The sequence below is a fragment of the Dermacentor variabilis genome, chromosome 11 (genome assembly GCF_050947875.1).
Source record: "Dermacentor variabilis isolate Ectoservices chromosome 11, ASM5094787v1, whole genome shotgun sequence".
NCBI classification, from domain to species: domain Eukaryota; kingdom Metazoa; phylum Arthropoda; class Arachnida; order Ixodida; family Ixodidae; genus Dermacentor; species Dermacentor variabilis.
The window spans coordinates 17,576,717-17,584,418 of record NC_134578.1 but is presented as its reverse complement, the minus strand read 5'-3'; positions in this window follow the sequence as shown (position 1 = coordinate 17,584,418).

Sequence of the window (7,702 nt, the reverse complement as noted above, 5' to 3'; positions counted from 1 at the left end):
CCCGTGCTAAATTTGGCTTCCGCGAGCGCGAGGAGTGGCTTTACCGCATAGCTCTGGAACAAAATGATGGACATTTTGGGAAACTGTGTTCCCTTTGGGAGCATATATGAATGAAAACCTTCGCCTTTAGATTTTGATGCATTAGTTTATAACTGGATATGTAGCCTCCAAACTAACCGCCAGCGATTTGCGTTCGCGAATAGCCGCTGCTCTCTTAAAGGGACACTAAAGGTTAATATTAAGTCAACGTGGACTGTTGAAATACCATCCCAGAAACCTTGAAACGCTTATTTCGTGCGAAGAAGAGACTTATTTTAAGAGAAAATCCGTTCTAAAGCGTCCGCGTACCTCTAGCGCAGTTCAAATCACCCGCCCTCCGATCGAGGAGTATTGACGTCATGGGCTCATAGTGACGTTGCGCCGTCGGTGGGTAAAACGGCTCCCGCAGACGGCGCTACGGATTTTCTGCACAAAACGCAAATGCGCGGCCAGAAAGAGCCAAGACAGAGCCGACAGCAGCGCGAAAGCGGAACTATGGTGGCTAGCGGAAGGGAAAGCGCACGACGATAAGCTGGTTCTTTATTTTATGACGCCAACTTCGACGCTCGTTGCAATAGATGACCCTGACAACGACACATCAGCTCCCTAAACTGGGCTCGAGTTCAGCGATTTAAGCACTGATGAACGTGACCTGCTGTTGAGGGCTCGCGCTGCCGGCGTCGTTGCGTACGACGACGGCCTGCTTTGAAAGGCATTTCACGCGACTTCAGTAAGTCGGCGTTGAACTCGTAATCCTCTGGACGAAAGTGCAGCGAGTACACTACGTGATTTTTCGGCTCTTTTCCAGCACGCTGTGGCAGAGGTACGGCATTTAACCGCTTCGAACGGAGAGGTTCACTCGTTGGCACACAGTGATAAGTAACGTTGGATTCGCCGCTGCAACTGCCCTTGGCCAAGCTCCGCGGACCGTTCGCGCATCCCATGACATCGCATAGACGTGTCATTCTCGCTGCTTGTTCCAAATGCAAGTTCCGCGAGCCAGCAGGACCACTGCAGCACGACGCGATGAAGAAACAACTGAAACTCGAAAGCGCGCGCGGCGCAAAGTCGAGCGCGCAGAGTCGAGCGAAAACGAAACCTTTCGACCAGCCATACTACTCAAGGGTAACGTCAAAATGTTACTTTTTTCTTAGAATCGAATAGAAGGAGACAAGTAGCATTTTCTTCCGTCTTATAATCTAATGAAATGATCTTTTTAATACGAGTAGTTGAGTACTAGTGACATAAATTCTGATGAGGAGTGTTTTCGTCATCGGGCTAGTACCGGAATGTCGCTGGGGGGTCTCAAATCGTGTCGTGCATTTACCTCAATTTCTTGGTTACTAAAGCTCTGTTCGCGATTATATTGACGCTTTAGACGTTCTAGAGCATTGCTTTATCACTTTAACTTGACTTTCTGGTAACCTTTAGTGTCCGTTTAATTCTCCTGTACTTTCCGGTGTCCCACAGGGCACCGTTATCCGCTCGCTTATGTTTTCAATATATGTATAAATGATATCCCCGCCGGAATTTCCTTTACCATGCGTCTGTTGGCCGACGATTGTATTATCTACCGACCTATTGATAACACCTCCAATGTTAATACTCTTCAGTAGGATTTAGACATAATAAAAGAATTGCGTTATACGCGCCTAATGACTCTTAATACTAACAAAACTTCTCTATAGTCTCTTTTCATCGACGCAAGTTCTACCCTACTTCTAAATACGTTATTAGCGACACACTAATTACCCAAGTTGATTATTTTAAATACTTAGGCATCAGCCTAAAGCATGAGCTTTCTTGGTCAAAGCATATAACGAAAACAAGTAACGAAGCTAACCGCGTTGTCGGTTACTTACGTCACTCTTTCAGACTGGCTACTCCTTCTGTAAAACTACTAGCACACTTCACAACAGTACGACTGCAACTAGAATATGCATGCCCAATTTGGGACCTTCATCTATCTAACCCTTCTACCTCACTGGAATGCATTCAAAACCATGCAGCCAGATTTATTTATAACCATTACTCCTACTACAGTAGCGTGTCCCAAATAAAACTTCCTCCATGATTTAGAACTAAGACAAAAAATCAATATGCTATGCCTATATTATAAATTCTATCACTCATCCACCAGTTAATGCGCATCTTACCCGTTCATCATCACTCTTCACGCGCACACCGCGAGAAAGAAGCCCGCGAGTACAAAAAAAAAAAAAAGAAAAAGAAAAAGCCGCGGGACTGCACGCTTGCGGAACTTAAGATCCGTGTATAAGTGGGCTTCCCTGATGCTTGCAAAAACATTTCTATGTACTACTGAGCAATACAAATCTGGATCGCAATTTTTTTTATGTTGCTCTACAATATTTTCGTTGACACTTTTCACATAACTCTAATATTTGAGAAGTTTATAAATTAATTAATTATAGTTGTGTAATAAGGCGGAATACAAGAAAATAATCTGAGTATGTCCAATTCTACGGCCAACAACATTTCCTTGTTTCTGTCCAGCTACGTGCATGTTGCAGGTTTTTCAAGCTTGGCTCAAGTTATGTGGGACAACCGGTATATAAGCACATTTGTCCAGTGAACAAAGGGCTTTGTTGGGAATCGCACCGCTGGCACGAGTTGTTGGGAACTCGGCGCTGACGCCCGTTGTTGCACCTGGGTCGCAAGCCCCAAGGGTAGCGTTGGCCTGGCGGCCTGGGGTACAACTGGAAGCATCCGAAGGTCCCGGCAAAGCATGAGTCGACTGGTAACAACAAAACAACTTGTTTATTCTAACATCGCAAAGAGTTGGCGGTCAGGTTGACCGAAGTAGAGAGACGGGAGTGCACGTTACTCAACAGAAGAAATCAAAGCCTCTTGGCGTCCGGGGGCAGCTGCTTTTATACTCTCGCAGTTGAGGGCAAGAAGGAACCCCTCTATAGACGAGCACGTGACTGTGCCGCTCGGGCACAATGGGATAAGGTGGCGCAGCCGTCGTGTCGGCGCCACTCGGGCACAATGGGAAGAGAAGGTGGCGCATACGTCGTGTCGGCGCCGGTCAGACCCCCTCGCTTCACAGTTGGGGGAGCTCCTCTCTCCGGCTGCCGCGCTTCGACAAGCGTGGGCACCAACATGCACATACACACACACACGCACATGAAGACACGTGGCATTGGAACATGCCTGGACGCGCTTGGCGGGGAGGCGTAGCGGCGGCGCCGAACGGGCCAAAATGTCTGCCGCTTTGAACGAAGCCCCGGCGTCCGTTGCATCCGCGCCGGCTTTACCGCGCGTCGTAGGCGAAACGTAACAGACCGCCCCGCCGGGGGAAGGAGATCCCGATGGTCAGGGGACTGCATCCGCTGTCCGGAGGGATGTCGCTCGATGATGCTCATAACCGAAGTCGGGCGTCCCTCGACGTTTCTTGAGCGCAGCGCACAGAGAAGGCCTCGTTCTCTCGTTCAGGTTCGCACGGGACACTGCAAAGTGACTTCGGGAGAGTTCACATTTTTGTTCTCGTTCCCGGCAAGCGTTAGAACTACGCTGAAACTCAACCGCTTAGTCAGCAAGCACGGCACAACCCTCACTAAGCCCTGCCAGGCTCTTTCCCCTTCTATACCACTGCCTAGTTCCTTACAGTAGTCTAGCAGCACTCAGAACGCGTCCACAAATTGGAAAATTGCACTAGAAAGCATGTCATCACTTTGAAACACTAAACAAAAGCAATATGTTAAAAATCCTGCCTCAGGAAGAAAAACATCAGTAACAAACAATTTTGAGGCTGATTCCTACGTTAGGGGCTTCGACTTAAGCCATCGGCGTTACCGTTGAGACTCCCCTTTTTGTAACGCACCTCAAAGGAATATTGTTGCAAAGCGAGGCTCCAGCGCAGGAGGCGGCCATTTTTGGGAGAGATGGTCTGCAGCCATTGGAGAGGGCAGTGATCCGTCTCAATGATAAACCTCGAGCCGGCTAGATAGCATGACAATTTCTGAACGGCCCACACGAGACACGCACACTCTTTCTCGGTGGCGCTATACGCCTGCTCACGACTGGTCAGCTTACGACTAGCATACAGGACGGGGTGTTCTACTTCTCCATTTTCCCGTTGGCACAGTACAACGCCCATGCCTCGCTCACTAGCATCGCACAGAACAACGAACCCTTTTGTATAGTCTGGTGATCGTAGCACCGGCTGGCTTGTTAGGGCACTCTTTAGGGCGCTAAAAGCTCTTTCCTTTGTCTCGTCCCATACGACTGTTTGGGGCTCTGTCTTTCTTAGAGCATCCGTCAGGGGAGCCGCGATATCAGAGTACCTGGGGATGTACCTCTGATAGTAGCCGGCGACACCTAAGAACGACCGAATATCGGTCTTCGTGCGCGGTTGCGGGAAGTCTCGCACAGCGGCCACCTTTATTTCAGAGGGGCGGCGACGACCCCGACCAATCACGTGACCGAGGTAGACAACCTCGGCCTGTGCTAACTGGCACTTAGGAGCCTTGACTGTCAAGCCCGCTTCGTGCAGGCGGGTTAGCACTGCCCGCAAGTGTGCCATATGCTCAGACCAGGATGCGGAGAATATCGCTACGTCGTCTAGATACGGTAAAGCGAATTCTTGCTGTCCCCGCAACACTTTATCCATGAGGCTTGAAAAGCAGTATGGCGCGTTCTTCAAACCAAAACTCAACACTTTAGGACGGAATGTTCCCATTGGTGAAATGAACGCCGCATACCTACTAGCCTCTTCTGTAAGTGGAACCTGCCAATAACCCCTGACAAGATCTAGGGTGGAAATAAACTGAGCGCTACTAACTTTCTCAAGGCGCTCCTCGATGTTAGGGATCGGATAAATTTGATCCTTAGTGATGGAATTAAGCCTGCGGTAGTCGACGCAAGGACGAGGTTCCTTGCCCGGTACCTCTACTAAAATCAAAGGGGAGGTATAATCACTCTCACCTGCCTCAATAACACCGAGCTGTAGCATTTTCTTTACCTCAGCCTCCATAATATCGCTCTGGCGGGGTGACACCCGACACGCCTTGGATCGTACTGGCTCTGGGGAGGTAAGTTCTATATCATGAGTAAGTACAGAAGTCCTACCAGGCCTCTCAGAGAACAGACCTTGAAACTCTTGTAAGAGCTGGTGTAGTTCGGTTTTCTGCTCAGGCGACAGCGATGCTCCACTGACTAAGTCACTAATGACCTGATCGGTGTCTTTCCTGTTCGTCACTGAGCTTAGTCCCGGAAGCTCGACCGGAAGCTCTTCAGGAACGTTTACCATCATGCACACCACTGCTTCCCTTTGTCTATAAGGTTTGAGCAGATTACAGTGGTAAACTTGCTGTGCTTTCCGCTTTCCTGGCAGACTCACCACGTAGTTAACGTCCGACAGTTTCTGAACAATTCGTGCTTGGGCCCTCCCACTGCACGTCTAGTTTGTTCTTTAGCGATGTGCGCAATATCATGACCTCATCGCCCACCTCAAAACGACGGGCCCTGGCGGTCCGATCATAATAAACCTTGGCCCTCTGCTGGGCCTTTGCCATTGCTTCACCTGACAACTCCTGTGCCCTTCTTAAGCGTTCGAGGAGCTTAAGCACGTACTCCACCACGACTGGGTCGTCGCCCTATCCTTCCCATGATTCTCGAAGCATGCGAAGCGGAGATCGCAGCGAGCGACCGTACACCAGCTCAGCTGGCGAAAACCCCGTAGCCGCATGCGGCGCGGTCCGTAATGCAAACATCACCCCAGGCAGACACAGCTCCCAGTCAGTTTGATGTTCAAAACACAATGCTCTCAACACGCGCTTCATGACGGAGTGGAGGTTCTCAACGGAATTCGACTGTGGGTGGTACACTGAGCTGTGTAACAGCTTTACCCCACACCTTTCGAGAAAAGTTGTCATCAAAGCGCTAGTAAACACTGTGCCCTGATCTGATTGGATTTCCGCAGGAAAACCAACTCGCGCAAATATGGACAGTAGTGCATTGACTATCTCAACTGAGCTGAGTTCTTTAAGCGGCACTGCTTCAGGGAACTTTGTCGCTGGGCAGATCACAGTCAAAATGTGTCTGTACCCCGTGGCTGTTACCGGCAGAGGTCCCACTGTATCAATAACGAGCCGTCTAAAAGGCTCCGTAATGATAGGTACCAATCTCAACGGCGCCCTCGATTTGTCCCCTGGTTTGCCCACCCGCTGACAGGTGTCACATGTCCTCACGAAATGGTCTGCGTCCCGAAAACATCCTGGCCAATAGTACTCTTGCAAGAGACGGTCCTTAGTTTTCTTAACTCCTAGGTGTCCGGACCACGAACCCCCGTGCGACAAGCGCAACAGATCCTGACGATAGCATTGAGGCACGATCAGCTGATCGAACTCCACTCCCCTGCGGTCTAGATACTTCCGGTACAGGACTCCACCTCTTTCCACAAAACGCGCATTTTTCCTGGCGATACCTTCCTTGACATTGCAGCGCACGTTTTCTAGGCTGCCATCCTTCTTTTGCTCGGCTATCAAAGCCGACCGGCTGACTTTTAGCAACCTATTAAGTCCATCTGACGTAGGCGCGATGAGCAAATCTGCAGATGGCTCTTCTAACTTTCCCGCATCGGGAATTTCCTCTCTAGTATTTGGTGCCTTTAACGTTATAGACTCAATTTTATTCAGTTCGGGCGTGCTCTGAATATCGGCTTGCTGCGCCTCTGACCCTTTCTCATTGTTCGATAACGTCGGCCCCGCAACTACCGCCTTTGCAGCGAGCTCCCGAACCTTCGATCTGGTTAAGGCCTGAACGCTAGCCTCACCAAACAAAAGCCCCTTCTCGCGCAGGAGGTGATCGGACCTGTTCGAAAATAGGTACGGGTACTGGGGGGGGCAGCATAGATGACACTGCCGCCTCCGTCTCAAGCGCTCCGAAAGGTCCTTCAATAAGCACTTTTGCTACGGGCAGACACACGCTATGAGCTTCCACGGCTTGCTTGATCCATGCGCACTCGCCCGTGAACATATCGGGTTCTACGTAGGAGGGGTGAACTACATCCATCGTAGCTGCGGAATCGCGAAGCACTCGGCACTCTTTCCCGTTCACGAGGAGGTCTCGCATGTAAGGCTCGAGAAGCTTCATGTTCTCGTCAGTGCTGCATATTGACAAAAACACAACTTTTGGTTTTGTTTCCGGACACTGCGCCGAAAAGTGACCCGGCTTCTGGCACGTATAACAAACGCGCGCTTGCCTCGTCTCGAACCGCTGTCTGCGTTCGGCTTCGGCTGCCGCCGTCTCCTTAGGTTCGGTCGCACTGCTTTCACTCGCATCCGCACTACGTGTGTTCCCCTTGGCTCTCATGGGTGTGAACTTTGGCCTCTCAAACTTGGAGCCAAATTCACCCTTTTGACCGTCCTTAGCTCCGCGAGCCCGACGCGTCACAAACTCCTCGGCTAGCTCAGCGGCTTTAGCCACCGTACAAACGTCTGGCCTATCCAAGACCCAGTACCGCACGTTCTCAGGTAACCGACTATAAAACTGTTCCAGCCCGAAGCACTGTAGAACTTTATCGTGGTCACCAAACGCTTTCTCTTCTTTGAGCCACTCCTGCATGTTTTACATAAGCCTGTAGGCAAACTCTGTATATGACTCACTTCTGCCTTTCTCATTTTCCCGAAACTTCCGACGG